This window comes from Dysidea avara, chromosome 11, assembly GCF_963678975.1.
Source record: "Dysidea avara chromosome 11, odDysAvar1.4, whole genome shotgun sequence".
NCBI classification, from domain to species: domain Eukaryota; kingdom Metazoa; phylum Porifera; class Demospongiae; order Dictyoceratida; family Dysideidae; genus Dysidea; species Dysidea avara.
This window is the reverse complement of record NC_089282.1, coordinates 5,996,555-6,018,441: the sequence shown is the minus strand read 5'-3', so window position 1 is coordinate 6,018,441 and position 21,887 is coordinate 5,996,555. Positions and strand designations below refer to the sequence as shown.

Below are 21,887 nucleotides of genomic sequence, written 5' to 3'. Positions count from 1 at the left end.
ACTTTAAATATTTTATCAGTAAATGTACAAATTATATATACTGTATAATACATATGTGACCGAATTTGCGAAAAGGGGTCTTCCACACACATCCAATTTGCCAACTTTGACAATTGATAACTTCAGATTGGAAAGAGCTATTGCCTTGATATTTGGGCAGTGGTGAGCACCACTATAGCTGAATACATGGTGAAATGTTCAGGTTAATATGTTACTTGAACACTGAGTTATGGTCTCCAACGGTTACAGAATTGGATGTGTGTGGAAGACCCCTTTTCGCAAATCCGGTCACATAATATTATATTGATTACAGAAATCTCCATGGTGGTTTCTTTGTAACTGAACACTCTACAAGGTGACTTCTTCTAATTGCTCTCTCTACAGGGTGAATTGTTTGTAGCTGAACGATCTACAAGGTAACTTCTTCTAGCTGATCTCTCTACAGGGTGATGTGTTTGTAGCTGAATTCTGTATAGGTGATTTGTTTGCAGCTGAGCTCTTTACAGAATGGTTTCTTTGTAGCTGAACTCTCTAAAAGGTAACTTCTTCTAACTGATCTTTCTACAGGGCAATTTGTTTCTGGCAGAATTTTCTACAGGGTGATTTCTTTGCAGCTGAACTCTCTACATGGTGGTTTCTTTGTAGCTGAACTCTCTACAAGGTAATTTCTTCTAGCTGATCTCTCTACAGGGAGATTTGTTTGTAGCTGAACTATCTACAAGGTAACTTCTTATAGCTGATCTCTCTACAAGGTGATTTGTTCGTAGTTGAATTCTGTACAGGTGATTTGTTTGCAGCTGAGCTCTTTACAAAATGGTTTCTTTGTAGCTGAACTTTCTCCAAGGTAACTTCTTCTAACTTATCTTTCTACAGGGTGATTTGTTTGTAGCTGAACTATCTACAAGGTAATTTCTTCTAGCTGATCTCTCTACAGGGAGATTTGTTTGTAGCTGAACTCTCTACAGGTGATTTGTTTGCAGCTGAACTATCTAGATGATGGTTTCTTTGTAGCTGAACTCTCTACAAGGTAATTTCTTCTAGCTGAACTCTCTACATGGTGGTTTCTTTGTAGCTGAACTCTCTACAAGATAACTTCTTCTGACTGATCTTTCTACAGGGCAATTTGTTTCTGGCAGAATTTTCTACAGGGTGATTTCTTTGCAGCTGAACTCTCTACATGGTGGTTTCTTTGTAGCTGAACTCTCTACAAGGTAATTTCTTCTAGCTGATCTCTCTACAGGGAGATTTGTTTGTAGCTGAACTATCTACAAGGTAACTTCTTATAGCTGATCTCTCTACAAGGTGATTTGTTCGTAGTTGAATTCTGTACAGGTGATTTGTTTACAGCTGAGCTCTTTACAAAATGGTTTCTTTGTAGCTGAACTTTCTCCAAGGTAACTTCTTCTAACTGATCTTTCTACAGGGTGATTTGTTTGTAGCTGAACTATCTACAAGGTAATTTCTTCTAGCTGATCTCTCTACAGGGTGATTTGTTTGTAGCTGAATTCTGTACAAGTGATTTGTTTGCAGCTGAGCTCTTTACAGAATGGTTTCTTTGTAGCTGAACTCTCTACAGGGTGATTTGTTTGTAGCTGAAATCCCTACAAGGTAACTTCTTCTAGCTGATCTTTCTACAGGGCGATTTGTTTGTAGCTGAGTTCTCTACAGGGTGTTTGTTTGCAGCTGAATTCTCTACATGGTGGTTTCTTTATAGCTGAACTCTCTACAAGGTGACTACTTCTAGCTGATCTCTCTACAGGGTGATTTGTTTGTAGCTGAACTCTCTACAGGTGATTTGTTTGTAGCTGAACTCTCTACAAGGCGATACTTCTAGGTGATCTCTCTACAGGATTCCTTGTTTCTAACGGAACTCTCAACAGGGTGATCTGTTCATAGCTGAACTTTCTACTGGGTGATTTGTTTGCAGCTGAACTCTCTAAATGGTGGTTTCTTTGTAGCTGAACTCTCTACAACGTGACTTCTTCTAGCTGAACTCTCTACAAGGTGACTTGTTTCTAGCTGATCTCTCTACAGGGTGACTTGTTTCTAGCTGAACTCTCTACAGGTGATTTGTTTGTAGCTGAACTCTCTACATGGTGGTTTCGTTGTAGCTGAACTCTCTACAAGGTAACTTCTTCTAGCTGATCTTTTTACACTGCATATTTGTTTGTAGCTGAGTTCTCTACAGGGTGATTTGTTTGCAGCTGAACTCTCTACATGGGAGTTTCATTGTAGCTGAACTCTCTACAATGTGACTTCTTCTAGCTGAACTCTCTACAGGGTGACTTGTTTCTAGCTGAACTCTCTATAGGTGATTTGTTTGCAGCTGAACTCTCTACATGGTGGTTTCTTTGTAGCTGAACTCTCTAAATGGTGGTTTCTTTGTAGCTGAACTCTCTACAAGGTAACTTCTTCTAGCCGAACTTTCTACAAGGTGATTGAGATTTTTGCAGCTGAACTCTTTACATGGTGGTTGCTTTGTAGCTGAACTCTCTTAAAGGTGACTTCTTCTAGCTGAACTCTCTACAGGATGATTTGTTTGCAGCTGAACTCTCTACGTGGTAGTTTCTTTGTAGCTGAACTCTCTACAATGTGACTTCTTCTAGCTGAACTCTCTACAGGGTGACTTGTTTTTAGCTGATCTCTCTACAGGGTGACTTGTTTCTAGCTGAACTCTCTACAGGTGATTTGTTTGCAGCTGAACTCTCTACATGGTGGTTTCTTTGTAGCTGAACTCTCTACAAGGTAACTTCTTCTAGCTGATCTCTTTACAGGGTGAATTGTTTGTAGCTGAACGATCTACAAGGTAACTTCTTCTAACTGATCTCTCTACAGGGTGATTTGTCTGTAGCTGAACTCTCTACAAGGAAACCTATTTTAACTGAGCTCTGTACAGGGTGAATTGTTTGTAGCCGAACTATCTACAAGGTAACTTCTTCTAGCTAATCTCTCTACAGGATGATTTGTTTGTAGCTGAACTATCTACAAGGTAACTTCTTCTAGCTGATCTCTCTACAGGGTGATTTGTTTGTAGCTGAATTCTGTATAGGTGATTTGTTTGCAGCTGAGCTCTTTACAGAATGGTTTCTTTGTAGCTGAACTCTCCACAAGGTAACTTCTTCTAGCTGATGCATCTACAGGGTCACTAGTTTGTAGCTGAATTCTCTACATGGTGGTTTCTTTGTAACTGAACTATCTATAAGGTGACATCTTCTAGCTGATCTTTCAACAGAGTGATTTGTTTGTAACTGAACTCTCTACAAGAAAACTTCTTCTAACTGATGTCTGAACAGGGTGAATTGTTTGTAGCTGAACTCTCTACAGGGTGATTTGTTTGTAGCTGATCTCTATACAGGTTACTTATTTTTAACTGATCTCTTGAATTCTGTTCAGGGTGACTGCTCTATTAGGATGACTGCTCTATTAGAGTGTTTCGATCTCGCACTTGCTACACCAAGTTGGATTTCGTGTTATAACTCCGTGGCTTTAAGTCTGATTCTTCTACACCATTGAAGAGCCTTTCTAAGATGATAACTCCATCTGTACAGCGATTTTCAAAGCATTACCCCAAGTGGTTTATCTGGTAGGCGTGGCAAGCATAATAATAATAATAATAATAATAAAAATTAGCTAATCTCGATTGCGTAATTGTTACACACTGTTGATTTTTTCGCTGTATCTTCCTGGTTTTTAGCTCGATTTCTTTCAAACCACAAAAGGTTTGAGGTTCAATAGTTAACCTATTCACCCACCGATTTTCAGCTTCTTCCCATACGCGGTTTACCCTGTAGGCGTGACAACATATTGGTGTCATTTTTCGTGCATAATCGCTCATAACTCTTTGCCTGTTTATGGTATTCCAGCCAAAGTTGGTACAGAGATGCGCCTTTATACCCCACTTCTGTGTGCCAAATTTCAAGGCAATCGGATAACGCGTTCGCGTTTTATAGCAGTTTTTGTAAGTGTGCGAAAAGAGGAAGAAAAATAAGAAGAAAAAAAAAACGAAGAAACTAAGCCAATTTTTGAAGTCGCATATCTCAGGAATGCCTGAAGCGATTTCGCTCAAATTTGGAATGTGGAGTGCTGAAGGTGGAGGGAATCTACACAGCAAAAATTGTCTTGTTTCATCAAGGCAGCACAGAGCTACGGAGGTGCGAAAATTGCGTTTTCTTTCTTCCTGTCAATATACTCACGGGGTTGCGCGCCGGCTTCTTGGGCCGCACGACACACTACCGTGTGTCTTGATATATATGTAATAAGCACAATTCTAAGGTCAAATCAAAATACATTATATCCAGTTGGTGGAAAACTGTTCACTGTTGGTGATTGCAGAGTGGTCCAAAAATATCAAGAGTATACATCAAGTTTGGAAGAATTTTTATAGCACAGACCTTGGTCCATTGTGATGATAGAATACTGACTGCATGGTACACGCAAAAAAAAAAAATCTGTGGCATGCTCGTAAAATATATATGCATTCATTTTCAAGTATTCTTTGTATAGTGTTGTTTAAAGTATAATACATTATTATCATTAAACAGTAGCCAATGCTTGTTGTGACACAACCCAGTATTATAGTAGTGCTGTATGGCTAGTGTGGTGAGGGAGGGAGGGATGCACTATAGTAAGCAAAGTGTAATTGAAACTACAGTGGAGAGGGGGCTATCCAAACACCAAAGTACTTTGTCAACAAGTGTATGCTCAATTAGAGTAACTGAACAAATCTCTGTGTATATATATATAAATGGGTGGGCTGAGTTCTGATGGATGTTTGATTTACGTACTTTTCACTACAACAATAAAAATGCTCTTCATTCAGATGACTGAATGCACAGTACGGATATAACACTTCTTATTGTTTTACTGTGATTTAATATCATGCACTATATATTCCAGCTTGTTTCAGTACCTTTTATCGATGTGCTATGGTCCCTACTCTAGTTGAAAATTCCAATTTTTTTGTGTTCTTGTATATATGATGCATGTTCAATCTGCCAAATATCATTTTAATATACCATACAGGAAAGAAAATATGCTTATGAACTGTGATAGTCAAACTTCTGAAAAGGCTATAAAACTGGTTGTCAAAAAGCCGGTCACATTATGATGGTGTTGGATACTGATTGCTTCTATTACTCTTATAATAAGGCTATACTTCAACTTTTAATATACAGGACTTTATGTTATGTAGCGCAATCCCTCCAAAACCATGCACTTCAAGAGTCTGTCCTGACTTTCATAATTATATGGATGGTGTACATATGTAGTCTATTTGATATCTCTTATACTCCACCTCATGATCAGTGTCATGTTAGCTATTACATGTCTCAGTTTTACATGCTAGAACAATACAATACATACATTGGTATTTATTCCTCACTTACCTGTCTGATTGTAACCATGTATACTGCTCCATACAAAATTAATATGCTTTTTAAGCTTGTGTCTGCATAGCCATGGATTCCCGAGTGTTGTAGCAAGTTTAGCCCAAGCAAAGTTAGTTCACAGTGAAATTATTTTTTAACACTACAAGCAATAGTTGGCTACAACAATAAACAATATAGTTAGCTACCTACAGTGTTACATGCATGCTCTATATTATGATTTATGTGTATATAATACTTATTTTATAGTAGTTATTAAAGTAAACAGTGACGTGCAGATCAAAATGAAATAATATATAGAATCCTCAGTGTACTAAAATTATGTAAAATTTGATGCTGAAATTACTCCTCATATACCATTATCTAATCCAAAACAGCCAAGCTGTAAAAAGAGAGTGCGGCCCTCAAAAAGGCTATGGTGAAAAAAGATGTCAAATCCAAGGTGGCGGCCAAGAAATGGCCGTGATGGTATGTTAATGGTAAAAACTTTAATAACGACAATTCAGGTGAATTTTGTGCCAAGACCAAGCGGCACAAAAATTCACCTGAATTGTCATTATTAAAATTTTTATCATTAACCTACCACCACAGCCATTTCTTGGCCGCCACCTTGGATTTCACATCTTTTTTCACCATAGCCTTTTTGACGGCTGCACTCTTTTTTTTACAGCTTGGCTGTTTTGGATTAGATTTCACTTCTTTTTGTATTTGTATACCCCAAAGTCGGCCTATGGCCGGCTTTGGGACTTTTTTAACCTATCTTTTTTTCTTTACCACAGGAAGAAGAAAAGATGAAGTAGATGTTATATACTTTAAATATTTCTGATTTCATCAGTAAATGTACAAATTATATATATTAATACATATATTTATTACAGAAGTCTCCATGGTGGTTTCTTTGTAACTGAACGCTCTACAAGGTGACTTCTTCTAGCTGCTCTCTCTACAGGGTGAATTGTTTGTAGCTGAACGATCTACAAGGTAACTTCTTCTAGCTGATCTCTCTACAGGGTGATTTGTTTGTAGCTGAACTATCTACAAGGTAACTTCTTCTAGCTGATCTCTCTACAGGGTGATTTGTTTGTAGCTGAATTTTGTACAGGTGATTTGTTTGCAGCTGAGCTCTTTACAGAATGGTTTCTTTGTAGCTGAACTCTCTACAAGGTAACTTCTTCTAACTGATCTTTCTACAGAGCAATTTGTTTGTGGCTGAATTTTCTACAGGGTGATTTGTTTGCAGCTGAACTCTCTACATGGTGGTTTCTTTGTAGCTGAACTCTCTACAAGGTGACTTTTCTAGCTGATCTTTCTACAGAGTGATTTGTTTGTAGCTGAACTCTACAAGGAAACTTCTTCTAACTGAGCTCTGTACAGGGTGAATTGTTTGTAGCTGAACTATGTAATTTCTTCTAGCTGATCTCTCTACAGGGTGATTTGTTTGTCTGTACAGGTGATTTGTTTGCAGCTGAGCTCTTTACAGAATGGTTTCTTTGTAGCTGAACTCTCTACAAGGTAACCTCTTCTAACTGATCTTTCTACAGGGTGATTTGTTTGTCTGTACAGGTGATTTGTTTGCAGCTGAGCTCTTTACAGAATGGTTTCTTTGTAGCTGAACTCTCTACAAGGTAACCTCTTCTAACTGATCTTTCTACAGGGCGATTTGTTTGTAGCTGAACTCTCTACATGGTGGTTTCTTTGTAGCTGAACTCTCTACAAGGTGACTTCTTCTAGCTGATCTTTCTACAGAGTGATTTGTTTGTAACTGAACTCTCTACAAGGAAACTTCTTCTAACTGAGCTCTGTACAGGGTGAATTGTTTGTAGCTGAACTATCTACAAGGTAATTTCTTCTAGCTGATCTCTCTACAGGGTGATTTGTTTGTAGCTGAACTCTGTACAGGTGATTTGTTTGCAGCTGAGCTCTTTACAGAATGGTTTCTTTGTAGCTGAACTCTCTACAAGGTAACTTCTTCTAACTGATCTTTCTACAGGGCGATTTGTTTGTAGCTGAACTCTCTACATGGTAGTTTCTTTGTAGCTGAACTCTCTACATGGTGACTTCTTCTAGCTGATCTTTCTACAGGGTGATTTGTTTGCAGCTGAACTCTCTACATGGTGGTTTCTTTGTAGCTGAACTCTCTACAAGGTAACTTCTTCTAGCTGATCTCTCTACAGGGCGATTTTTTTGTAGCTGAACTCTCTGCATGGTGGTTTCTTTGTAGCTGAACTCTACAAGGTGATTTCTTCTAGCTGAACTATTTCTTTCCGTAGTTGAACTCCCTACAAGGTAACTTCTTCTAGCTGATCTCTCTACAGGGTGAATTGTTTGTAGCTAATCTCTCTACAGGGTAACTTGTTTGTAGCTGATCTCTATACAGGTTATTTGTTTCTAGCTGATCTCTTGAATTCTCTTCAGGGTGACTGCTCTATTAGGATGACTACTCTATTAGAGTATCTCGATCTCGCACTTGCTACACCAAGTTGGATTTCGTGTTATAACTCTGTGGCTTTAAGTCTGATTCTTCTACAACATTGAAGAGCCTTTCTAAGATGATTAAGTTACTCCATCTGTACAACGGTTTTCAAAGCATTACCCCAAGCGGTTTATCTGGTAAGCGTGGCAAGTAGTCGTTTTTATATTAGCTTATCTCGATTGCATAATTGTTACACACTGTTGGTTTTTTCGTTGTATCTTCCTGGTTTTTAGCTTGATTTCTTTCAAACCACAAAAGGTTTGAGGTTCAATAGTTAACCTATTCACCCACCGATTTTCAGCTTCTTTCCATACGCGGTTTACCCTGTAGGCGTGACAACACATTGGTGTTATTTTTCGTGAATAATCGCTCATAACTCTGCTTGTTTATTGTATTCCAGCCAAAGTTGGTACCGAGATGCGCCTTGATACCCCCCTCCTGTGTGCCAAATTTCAAGGCGATCAGATATGGCGTTCGTGTTTTATAGCAGTTTTTGTAAGTGTGCGAAAAGAGGAAGAAAAATAAGAAGAAAAAAAAACTAAAAAACTAAACCAATTTTTGAAGTTTTTATATATATATATTTTTTAATTTTTTTTTTATTCCGGCCCTAATGGCACTCCCATCCTCCTCGATCTCTAGCTAGAAGTTAAACCTAATGAACCCTATTAATAAGGTTATAAACCCTATTAATAGGTTTAGCTGCACCCTATTAATAGGTCCATAACCTTATTATAGGGTTCATTGAAGTCAAATATCTCGGGAACGCTTGAAGCGATTTCGCTCAAATTTGGAATGCGGAGTGCTGAAGTTGGAGGGCGTGTCCACAGCAAAAATCGTCTTGTTTCATCAAGGAAACACAGAGCTACGAAGGTGCAAACATTGTGTTTTCGTTCTTCCTGTCAACACACTCACGAGTGTTGCGCACCGGCTTCTTGGGCCACACGACACACTACCGTGTGTCTTGATTCTAGCTATTAGCCCACAGCTAGGTATTGTCAACAGATTCAAATCTGCCTAAATAGACCAAGTTGCTTAACTCATTCAATGTGGATGGTGTGAGATGTAGCTATCATAGGCGATTCTAAGGGGGGGCCATGCATGGTCCCCCCTGCTGAAAAATAACTTTTTTAAATCTTGGGGAAAAGTTGCAGTATAAATTGGCATTGTTATTTTTAGCATTTTCCAGGCTGTTTTCAAGCCTTCAAATTGCAAAAATCCTGCAGCTTCTGGGGTGCAATCCCCATGCAGACCCCCCCCTAAAATTCTACTTTATATTACAGCCATATACAACAATTATAGTCGTGCTGTTCCCTACTTGGCCCCCACTGTAGGTCATGTCTAGAATTTCCACTGGTAGCTATGCTACAATTGTGAAAAAATCCTTAAGAGGTAAAGGCCGGTACTTCATTTGGTCAATTCAATAAATTTCATGGACATGGTATTGTAATATGTGACAAATTAACTAGCTCTCCATGCTGCATGTGCATTAACTATGTCTAACCCAATCAGTGAGGACATGCATGGTGAACCCTATTAATAATAAGGTTATGGACTTAGGGTATACACATGCAAAAACATCTTCGCTGTAAAAAGGGTGTGTCAAATGCAAGAAACTACAAGTAGCTGTAATAGCTGCAACTAAAAGATCTGATATGTGGTGTGGCCAAGAAAGAATGTAAATGCCACTTAGTATAATTAACACACATTAAAGATTGGAGAATTTTGCACTGACTGATGTTCAGCTACATTTAGACTTGCTGTTTTCTTAATTAATACCTTTAACTCTAATTGACAAGTATTTGGCTGCCTTTTTTCTCAAAAATACTATTTAGATAAAGATCAAATAATACTAATTATAAGTTTTAGATAAAAATAGGATACTGTGATATTTGACTATACTCTATTAGGATATATTGATATTTCTATTGAGTGTGGTGCACTGTACCTTTTTGAAAGAGGGAAGGAACCTACCAACCCCCCCTCCCAAATATGGCCTGCTAGAATAATGCAGAGTTTCTTATAGGGTTTGTTGTTAATTGCATTTATACATTCCATATAATCTATTTATTTTATGTTAATATAATTAACCAATTATACATGAAGCCATTAACAAATATATCAAACAGTGCTCGAATTGAGGGTATACGGGGGTATACGAAGTATACCTTGATAACAATTTTTGTAAATTAGTATACCTTGATAGCCTAGCTAAGTATAAGGTAGCTACAGTGTAGCTATATAGTACCCCTCAGCAAAGAACATCCATGAAACATTAGTTACTACATAGTAATACATTCTTACTTGGTGTAACGTGATTCTCGAGCCCCAAGGAAGCTAATCCCACAATCCTAAATAATTCCTTTCGTGAGGTGCATTAATTAGAATTAAACAAGTGCTAGTTAATTTTGCATGTAATGTACATTAGCCAAAATCTACCCCCCACTACTGCAGACTGCATGTGTCTACCAAGGAAGTAATTGGTGATGAATCAGCTGATGATGATGAAAGGCAGCAAATTAAAGCAGTGAAGAAGAAGCCTAGGTCTTTACACTATAGCTATAATTTGGCTTTTTAGCTCAGTAGCTATAGTATTAGCATTCATACTTCCAGTGTTGAACTATCAACAAATTTCAGTCAATATTGCCACCAAATTCCATCTCAGAATGTTAATTTTTCAAAATTTCCTGGGGGAGCACTGATGTCCCCAGGCCCCTAGAAAGCTCATGCTTCGTATTTCGCAGAGTGGAATGATTTCCAGTACCTGTGTGCCCCTCCTTCCCTTAGCAAAATCCTGTATCTGCCCTTGTAGTATACCCTCATATAAATTTACAATTCAAGCACTGATATCAAATCAAATCATTAAAGTTAGTGTAATGAATTAAATCATTAAAGTTAATAATGTAATGAATTCAGAAATATCAAGACTCACGGTAGTGAGTCGCGAAGCCAAGAAGCACAAAGCGCGCGCCCACAATAATAATAAACACGCGACCACTACTGTGATGATCAAGACTCACGGTAGTGAGTCGCGAGGCCAAGAAGCACAAAGCGTGCACCCACAATAATAATAATAATAAACACGCGACCACTACTGTGATGATGATGATGATGATGATGAGTCATTTACATGAGGGATTGATTACACAATCTTTTAAAATCCGCATGGCGAAATCTACTCTGAAAAGATTCCACCTCGAAACCAGGGGCATGTAACCTTTGTGTAATGAGTAACTACCACATGAAAAGTCAGGCGAATTGTTGGAATAGTTTGTTCCATCGCCCACCCATTTACCATGCGTTAATTAAATTATTTATTCAAATGTGCATGGGGGTAATAACATTAAAATACATGCTATACAAAATTCTAACTAGCTTAACTACCAAACTAAGTACTTTAACTACAAAACTAGCTACCTTAACTACAAAACAACCTTAATTAATAGCTTAGTTCAACAAGTCTATGCCATCTTCTGGGCATAAGCCATAATGCCTCAGGATCATTTTGGCATTATATCGCCAGAGAGTAACTGACAAGCGCTGAAGCAATTGTTTCCTTGCTAACTGTCTGGGAATACCACTTTTAACAGTGGTACAGTCAGCAATCGTGGATAAGGTTGATAAAGCAAAGGGTGTCCAAACACCAAACGACTCGCAAACCAGGGGAAAAAATTCACCACCATGGTTGTTAACAGTTTCCAAATAATGGTCATCCTTAGCCTCCTCACCGGCAGCAACAGCTACCCCAGCCTTAGATGCAGCAGCGGAAATAAAGGAAGGCTGAGTTGTGCACCTGACAGAGAGGTCAAAGTAAGCAGGACGGCCTAGAGTAAAATCAGGATGGTAAATGTCCCCAGGACGAGATTGATCAGAGGCAATGTTTTGCTCACGGAGAACACCAGGGTGATCTTGCAGTAGAGCATGATGTACTATAGAAACAAGAACATCATGGCGTTGGATATGTAGTGGGCCATGAGAGCAACCAAGAAGATGGTCGCCAAACTGATCTATGACAGACAAACATGTACAAAGTGGTAACAATGGGAAAAGAGGAACACCCAACCATAAATGGACAGCGATAACTCATGTGGAGAAAAGGCCAAACCCAATGTTGGTTGAGGGATGGCCTTCAGCCAGCCACTGCTGACACCAGAGGAGTGAGCAACAGCACGTAAACGAGCCTGGTCACGGATTGTGGAGGTGTTGAAAATGCTTGCATCGTTCTTTTTTTCATTTTCTTCGTCATTGCATCCCATTGAAGCGATTTTCTTTCAACCATGAAGTTGTATTGCAAAAAGGCTGCGGCTATCAGGGGCTTTTACACAATGTATCTAAAAGTTGTTTTGTTAGTTTATGAGATCGCTTTTGTGCTCTTTGAAGATTCAAACTTGCCGCCATGACATCAAGGTGTGAGGCGCCCGCCTCAATTCCTAAACCCAAACAGTGTGGAAGTGGGCAAGGTCATTAGCCATAGCGAGCAGGCTGATTTGATAGACACTTTGCTGTCAACTCTTGGTTTAATTGTGAGCAGTCACTGATCAGTTTGTTTTAATTTTGCCACGGTATGCCTCCACTGACTCGTCAGTGTGCCGGACTCCAGCAGGGCCGTACATAGCTATAGCCAGTTGTTTCATACCCGCTGTAGTGATACAGTTGAAGTAATTTACTGCTACATTACCCGTGCATGTCTCTAATCCCGCCTCAGCCCTTCACCTTTCCGGCAGTCACAGCACTTCGTAGACCCTACATGCAACCACCCACAATTATAGAAACTCTTTAATGATAGCATGATATATTGTAATAGTAAACAATTACATTATGATGATCCCATAAAATTGTTTTTTTTTTTAAATGACTACAATAGCACAAGAAGCCAGATACACTAGTGTTTGGCTATGAAGTACCACCAAGAGTTCATAATATAGTAGTGGGGTCTTGGTACCACATATTATTTTTTCTTCACCATTTACGTGATTTGTCCATTGACCATAAACTCACCCGCCAACAGTCACAACATCAGTATCTACCCTGCATATACAGAAAGGGATACAGTATGGTAAGGCACAGCTAACTAAAAACATGTAATCATATAGTCAGACTAACATGTCAACAAACACTTACTTCCACTATTATGATTATTGTTAAAGTGAGCATCCAACATAGTCATTCCCAAGATGTATTCAGCATACGCAGCAGTTGATGACCAATTTTGGAGTATATTACTTAACTTCTTTTGTAGTTCTCACCTACATTGTTGACATAACAATTTTTGTTGCTAGGAGACATATAAACTAGGAGGGACTAATGGTTATAGCATAATGGTAACAGTGATTGGATAGTTGATACATAAAAGTAGAACACCATATTGAAATTAGCCATTGGGATTGCGAACCTAATAAAATATACTGATTTTAGTGGAATTCCGCATATCTACCGACATGGTAAGTTCAAAAACGTACAAGAAACCCACTAAACGTTGGCTTAGGAACATGGTGTCTGTTTATATAGTCCTGAACAAAGCTATTCTAAACTAATTTACTCACGCGGCACTTTCTCGAAGCGGCTTTCCTTAACTTTTGTCTTTAAACTGAATGGCCCGCTCGAGGGTAACAACTCTTCGTACAATTCCCTTGAATTACTGAAGTATTATTCATGTACACAATGCTCCAGGCCATTTTTTTTTGTTTAGATTAATTTGTTTAAGGTGAATTCCCATAGTTTTGGTAACGGGTGAATCCCACAATACATTACGCATTGGGCAAAATGACGAACCGGGTTCAGAAACAGTGCTGGGCCCACGTATCCGCTGCAGCTACGGTCTTGAAAATAAGGTGGAGTATTCCTTAGAGGTATGTGCATAATTAGCAGACCGTTTTTGTTGGTATCACTACGTAATGTTGTGGGTGCTTCGAAAATGCACAAAAATCACTGTGTTTTTACACCATTTTACGCATTTTACGTACTTTTGGGGGCGTGTCCCTTTCAATATTAATGTATTGATTATTAACCAAATAAATTCAATATGTAGCTACTATAAGCATGAAAAAAGCAAGACAGACTAAATTTCAACACAAGGTTTATGATGCAAACTCATTATGCACCTACCAATGTGTTACCCTACCACCCCCCTTGGATGTAAGTGGGACTTTACAAGGCGAATTGACATAAAACTGCTGCTTCCACTATGGGGCATTTGACAATCATTCATTATGCACCCAAATATTTTTTCTATGCTATGTCAAATCCCCCACATTGCAACTGGAGCCAATGGTAGGGATTTGACACAATAGGTTTGTCCTACCATGGGGCATTTAACATTCGGTTGTGCCCACTATAGCCCTATATATGCCCGAGGGGGAGGGGGGGGGGATTAGTAGGGCAATACATTGATATGTGCATTATATATAATATGGTGCATCTACTGGGGTAAGTAGATTAAGCCTGTACCTTGCGGGCCTAAGCATGTTCCTTTCCTGTTTTGAAAAATGATCTTTTATTGCCTGCCCCTAACTGGAGTTTGCCTGACACCTTCAACATCACAAAAAGCTATCTAAAATGGTTAATTTAGCTTTGACCATTGGGAAACTACAACACTCAACAATTATATCACAGTATACATAACTCTATATACCACTTTAGCGTGGGCGTTCAAAGGCGCCGCTCGGTGTTTAACTCGCATATTGCCCGGGCAATATCATGGGAAAGCGGTTTGCCAATGACTTTGATACCCAGCCAGTTCAAAGAATCGATGCGCTTTGACTCGTTATATTGAGCGACATAGAGCTTTGTATTGTGGGACTTGGTTTTGTAGAGGTTGCTAAGCTTAGTACATAGGCTAAGATAGAGTAGTTGGTTGTTACTAAAGGATAATGAAGGCACAAAATAATTGTTTGGGCGATTGTGGATGCGTACATTTCTACCCACAAAGCCTTTCAACAGACCACGGAACAGCAAAGCTACTACTGCTACATTGAAATAGGTTAGTAACTTACAGTTCTAAGTACTTAACTTAATATAATAACTTACTTACTGTCCCAATAGCGAAGTTAGTTGGCTTAACTTAGTACAAAAATGATAACAATATAAACTCCATCCCACAATCGCAAGTTTTCTAACATTGCGTGTTGAAGCATAGTAACGTATTAATGACGTTTTAACGTATGGACAACGTTTTGATGGCTATTAGCCCACGCTATTAAAACCACAATCGATCTTCAGATGCTACTGTATAAAACAAATGGGATGAGTTCTCATTAGTTCTTTCATCTATTAGGTGAGTGCGCCCCAAGTGATATATATATCACTTGTACCATGGCTGCTTGGGATTTCGCTGACATATACACCCGCAGCCCTCGGGCTTTGGGTGTATATATCAGCAAAATTCCTTGCAGCCATGGTATAACTCTTACATATATCTGCCCAGTTACTATATAGTAGGGTCCATGGTTGTCTCAGATCTGCACATATTATCATCACATCAATTGATTGATGCATAGTAATTATGGTACGCATTGAGCTGAGCCCTCAAAAATATTAACTTATTAGTTTTGTAGTATTGACTTACTTGCTAATCATTCAAATTCCTGACACATTATTTATAGCCAAAGATTTCACCATACATTAGAGGAAGCCATGAAAGTTTATAGTCTTTCTTGAACTGTTGATGGAAGCATTTGTCTGCTCTTGACAACTTCGTTGTCATCACCAACCATCTGGTTGGTTGAAATCTTGAGAAAAAATCTTCTTTCATTTTTAGCTGTTTTCTCACTGGTTCAGCTCAACTTGTTCGCGGTCTGACCCACACAGCTGCTAGAACAAGCCAGCTGCAAGGATCTGGCCTACAAAAGCATAGATATATAATCCCAGGAAGCTACTATGGCATAGTCTCGCATAGCCAGGCCCTTTTCTTTCTTTTGTGTGTGGGGGTGGGGAAAGAAAAGGGTCTGGTGAACATACCTAGGGTCCGCAACGCGAAAAATTGATATCCTCCAATCAACTACCTAACTATTGTCATGTGTTAGGCTAAGTGTAACTTGAATAACACCAGCATGGCAGCCAAGTTTGTTACTTTCTTCTGGTAGAAAACGATACAAATGTTTTAAAATCCCGTGATTTTTCGTTGCAGCAGTTCGTAGGGTTCTTCGTATGCCACGATATTCACTCTCAACATTGTTCAAGTGGTCTATCATCAACTCAAAGTATTGGTGGTTTGATTATATTGGTCAGTTTCCGGTGGCAGCACGATATGTGCAGCTTTTTGGTGACAGATAAAATGTTTCTTGCTCTGGAGCACAGGACAAGCAGAGCAGCAACTGCGCCGTGGGTCAGCAATGACCAGTACTAGGTAAAGTACCTGCATGCAGAGTATGGTTATAATTGAAGCTTGTTAGCCATCTGGCTGAGCCATCTATATGCTGAAATTCGGCCAAAACGACGCGATTTTTGCAAACAAATACCAGAATGGTTGATACATCAGTGAGATAGTCTTCAACAGCAAGGATGTGAAGCTTATAAACACCTAACAATACGGCTATCTCGTCCAGTAAACGCATAGAGTAATCCATTGCATGAAATAAGCACTCACGTAATCGAAATTCAAATCGCGGAAAATACAACCATAATCTATTCCAATGACCTTAAAATCACTTGGAATCAAGTGGCAATCAGTTTGTGTGCATTAGGTTCAGCATCTTGATTAGCGCAGCAGTCTGAGACTCTCCCTATTATGCCATCACAGCATAAAATATACCTGCACTGGCCCAGACCACGCCCGAGTGAACAATTAACACAAATATTTACGAAAGGAGTACACTGCATGGTTCCTATTCAGAAATGAAAGCGATTTCATGGGTATTTCGGCGATTTGAATTTCGATCACGTGAGTGCTTACTCCTTGCATTAGATTGATTTATGTGTCTACTGGGCGAGATGGCCGTATTGTTAGGTGTTTATAAGCTTCGTATCCTTGCTGTTGAAGACTGTCTCACTGTTGTATCAACCATTCTGGTATTTGTTTGCAAAAATCGCGTCGTTTTGGCCGAATTTCAGCATATAGATGGCTCAGCCAGATGGCTAACAAGCTTCAATTATAACCATACTCTGCATGACCTAGTACTGGTCATTGCTGACCCACGGCGCAGTTGCTGCTCTGCTTGTCCTGTGCTCCAGAGCAAGAAACATTTTGTCTGTCGCAAAAAAGCTGCACATATCGTGCTGCCACCGGAAACTGACCAATATAATCAAACCACTAATACTTTGAGTTGATGGTAGACTACTTGAACAATGTTGAGAGTGAATATCGTGGCATACGAAGAACCCCACAAACTGCTGCAACGAAAAATCACGTGATTTTAAGACATTTGTATCGTTTTCTACCAGAAGAAAGTGGCAAACTTGGCTGCCACGCTGGTGTTATTCAAGTTACACTTAGACTAACACATGACAATAGTCAGGTAGTTGATTGGAGGATATCGATTTTTCGCGTTGCGGACCCTAACATAGCATAGCACCGTCATTGGGCTATCCCGAGATTGTGGGGATTCTACTGTGCAGCTTGCTTCCAGATTGTTGATTGGCACGAATGATGTGATTTGCTAATATTTGCATCCTGTTACCATAGCTACTACTGACATATCTATGGTAACAGGACGCAAATGCAGCAGACCACGTCATTTGCACCAAACAACAATCCGGAAGCCAGTGTTGCCATGTTGTTAATAAAGTTCATAGATTTATGAACTTTTTGTCTTGTTTGTGAACCTGAAATAATCTATGAACTTTTTATCAACTTTTGGCTGGTTTGTGAACCTGAAATAATCTATGAACTTTTTTATGAACCTGGAGTAATCTGTGAACTTTTTATGAACTTTTGGCAATTTTAGGTGGTAACCTTTTTTTTTTTTTTTTTTTTTTGCTCTTCAGTGCCCTACCATAGATATACAGACAAGTACCCGGGATTGGAATCATCTCACGTGAGCCAATAACTTCAATACAAACGCGTTCGCCGGATCATTGTTACCCCCTTCAAAAAAGGCGGGATAGTGAAATACGCCATTCACAATACGTTTCTGTAAAATGTCAATATGTGAAAGTGTTTGTTTAGTCGTTGGTAAGCCTTCCTCGCGAAAGGGGGTGGTTAATTAGCGGTAGGGCCTGGTTTGTAGGTGTGTCCCTCGATGCGTAGCCACCATTATCCAGGGAACCAGACTTATAGCGCACGGCAACTAAGTATTAATGTTTTAGGAAGTACTCACAAGAGTAGAAGTAGTCTTCTGTGTTATAAATTCGAAGGTATTGTTACTTCCGGTAACAATGATCCGGCACGAAAAACCGGATGATTCCAATCCCGGGTACTTTGTCTGTATATCTATGGCCCTACTAACCCAGAGATCCACCTATTTATAATGTGTAGGCTAGTTTTCAGAAAGTGACTATGGATTTATGAACTTTTTATGAACAAATTTATTTTTTCACATGAACATTTGGAGCAAATCATCTGGCAACACTGCCGGAAGCTGCGCAGTAGAATCTCCACAATCTCGGGATAGCCCAACGACGATATGTTCACCAGACCCTTTTCTTTCCCGCCCCCACACAAAAGAAAGAAAAGGGTCTGGCTACGCGAGACTAACTATGGCGTGGGGGATTCCTGTCTAAAATTACGACGGTAGTTATGTATCCGTTTACAATGACTTATACACGAACTTACTCGGCAATTCGCTGGGAGAATAGTGTGATGCATTCAGCGCCTTCTTGGCCATTCCGAGGCATACATTCAGTAACAACTCGCAGCCGATTCGCCTCCACTTGTTACGCACAGAGACTAGTTATATCACCAACCCACCGCTTCAGGAAGAACCATTTAGATGGTAGCCTCGACTTTGTCACTATCCCCGGTTCTTATTTTCACGTGAAACATCACGCAAAATATCACGTGAGTCCTTGAGGGAAGTTTGAACGAGTTTTCTCTTAGCAAGTCACTTTTAGTAGCGCTTCTAAACCTGAACTTGAAGTTTTTGCTACTGATTTAGCTAGCTAATCTGATACTGAAGCTGTTATTATACATGCATGCAGTGTCTCCTATGTAATATAATAGCCAATCTTCAGTAACTGTATGTTCTCCATTCAACAAAAAGTAGTGATATCCTGTGCCAAGAACAGCTCAGCTGTAAAAAAAGGCGAGGCCAAGAACGCACAAGTACATGTTCATGGAACAACTACAACCAAAAGACGTGATATCAAAATCTGGCCAAGAAAGCATTTACAGATAGGCACTTTTGTCCATTCATTTTCTATATGCTTCACATTATAACATCCAGCTAGCTGTACATGTGTGCTTGCAATATAAACAATACTACTGAGACGATAAAAGATGATTACACTGCATTGTTACCAAAATTAATTTAACTAAAAATTTACAATTGGGCCATCTTTTTATTTTAATATACAGTGCAAAAAGATGGCCAAGTAGAAACCAATTGTAAATTTTTAGTTAAATTAATTTTGGTAACAATGCAGTGTAATCATCTTTTATCGTCTCAGTAGTATTGTTTATATTGCAAACACACATTTACAGCTAGCTGGATGTGATAATGTGAAGCATATAGAAAATGAGTGCACAAAAGTTCCTATACTGTAAATGCTTTCTTGGCCAGATTTTGATATCACGTCTTTTGGTTGTAGTTGTTCCATGAACATGTACTTGTGCGTTCTTGGCCTCGCCTTTTTTACAGCTGGGCTGTTTTTGGCACAGGTACAATTTATTCTGCGTATTTGTGTAAGGTGTTTATATATACGGAGAACTCCAATTATTCTAAATGAACTTTGCATCCTTTAGAGTTCATGTGTGAGCAGTGCAAGTTGATATTTATGGCCACAGACAATAAAACACCACTAATGGAATTGCCGTCACAGTGCTGGCCAGCTGTTCATTGTTTTCCCTATAGTGAAGTGTCTCCATGAGACTGTACATGGTGTGTAATGAACAAGGAAGTGTCATTACTTGTATAATGTGCTTTACATGTGTGAGACTGCCATGGATGCATGTTAGTATCACAGGCACAGCAATATAGCTACAGTGTTTCCTCGACTATCTGAACCTCTATTATCCGAACACTTGGTTATCCAAACAGTAGAAATGACTGCTCTATTAGACTATTCTGTCTAAGATGTATATTTTATTAGAGTATTGAACAGGGCTCTGTATATGAATTAATGGGCTTTGGTTATTCAAACTTTTTAATTATTTGAACATGTCTTGGTCCCAAGGGGATTAGATAATCAAGAGAGTACTTATAATATAATGTAACACGCAGTTACTGGTGTTCGATAATTGGTAAACTATGGTGTACAGAAACTGTTCATAACAAAGAAAGTAGCTAAATAGACAAACTTATGTGAGAAATCTGCATCTGAGGACTGTTAATAATCCGACCTGACTATGTCACCCCCTTTTTGCCACCACTTCTAGTTTTCCATACTATTATTTGCACATATATACGTTACTGAATTGTAGCATGACCTCGCCATATGCATGTAAGCCAGCAGCGGTTGGGAATTCCACATCCTCACCCCAACAAACTAGCAATGATCAAAAAGAGACAACACAGCAGGTGATTATATTCTTGCTATATTAAGGTGTTTCACGTGTATTCAGTCATGTCCCATGCACCTTGTATACACACAAATTGGTAATGAGGCTAACTGCATGATGTAAACTCTTCTTGAAGTTAAGTTATTTGACTAATGAAAGGCCATCTAAATTATGATTCTCCGTAACAGACTGGAAAGCAATTATTTTTTATGTCAACCTGATGTTGCAGTATACCGTGTACATATGTTGGTGCGTAGGTGGCCATTTACACTACTGTTACATACATGTCATTTTTGCAGATGAAATCAGTGAGCATCCACAGTTCTTTCACTGCACCATTTCAATGCAATGTTAACAGTTCTTAAATGCATCATTCACAGCTATATAACTATAGTATAAATGAAAATTTTTGCAACTTTAATGTTCCTGTATTTTTATTAGGTATAATTATGCAGGCAAGGAAGTTGGACCCTTCTTTCCCAAAATGTCATCATATATATGAGAAACTGACCACAAGATGATTTAGCAGTGAGTGGTTGAAATATTGACAGCATGCAACTAGCTATACCATTAAACCAAAATGTATAAGTTGACATTGATTTTATGTTTTTCATCAGACTTTCTGCAAACATATTAGGGCATGTCACTGCTACTGGTGGTCAAAGATTAATAATTGCAGGTATATTAAGGAGCTCAGATACTTGTTCATAGTGGCTGAATTTCGGAAAATCACCCATATGGGTGCAAGGAAAAGGTATTTTAATATTCTAATTAACTTACCTGCCCCAGCAGCTATGCATATGGATTTTTCAACAAAGATGGAGCAATTCATGACCTTTAAGAATATCTGGTGGTCAAAGTAATCCTTGTAGATTTTCGTACTGTTTTGGACAGTGGCAATTCTAGACCTGACCTTCAGGGGGGCCAAGTAGGGAACAGCATGGTTATGGTTGTAATATAAAGGAGAATTTCAGGGGGGTCTGGGGGTTGCATCCCCAGAAGCTGCAGGATTTTTGTAATTTGAAGGCTTGAAAACAGCCTTAAATTTATGCTAAAAACATGAAAAATGCTAAAAATGACAAAGCCAATCTATACTGCAACTTTTCCCCAAGATTTTTATAAAATATTTTTCAGTGGAAGGGGGGACATGCCCCCCCCCCCCCCCCCCCCCTTAGAATCGCCTATGATTTTAGATAGGTTTTTTCACCTGACCACAAAACAGCCTCTCAGGAGCAGGAAAGATTGCTGGGATGCCGGAGACTGGCCGGCTGCACCTATAAATGGAGGTAGCACTTGTGTGATGTAACCTTGGAGCCATCAAAGGGGAATTGAAAGAAGCACCCTTTGGAGGTTTAAAGTTAAGACTAAGTTAGGTCTATTGATCATATCATCAGTTTGTTTCCAGTTGACAGGCAGGTTTGCTATCTAAGAACACAACTTT

General features: G+C 39.0%; 1 long non-coding RNA gene across 1 annotated transcript; it reads right to left on the bottom strand.

Moving 5' to 3' along the window:
* Window positions 1-12,633: 12,633 nt before the first annotated feature.
* On the bottom strand, window positions 12,634-18,804 carry LOC136239390 (uncharacterized). Its single transcript, XR_010693435.1, has 3 exons — window positions 18,563-18,804; window positions 12,976-13,100; window positions 12,634-12,882 (listed from the first exon to the last, which is right to left on the bottom strand). It is a non-coding gene; the product is annotated as an uncharacterized lncRNA (long non-coding RNA).
* Window positions 18,805-21,887: the final 3,083 nt, after the last annotated feature.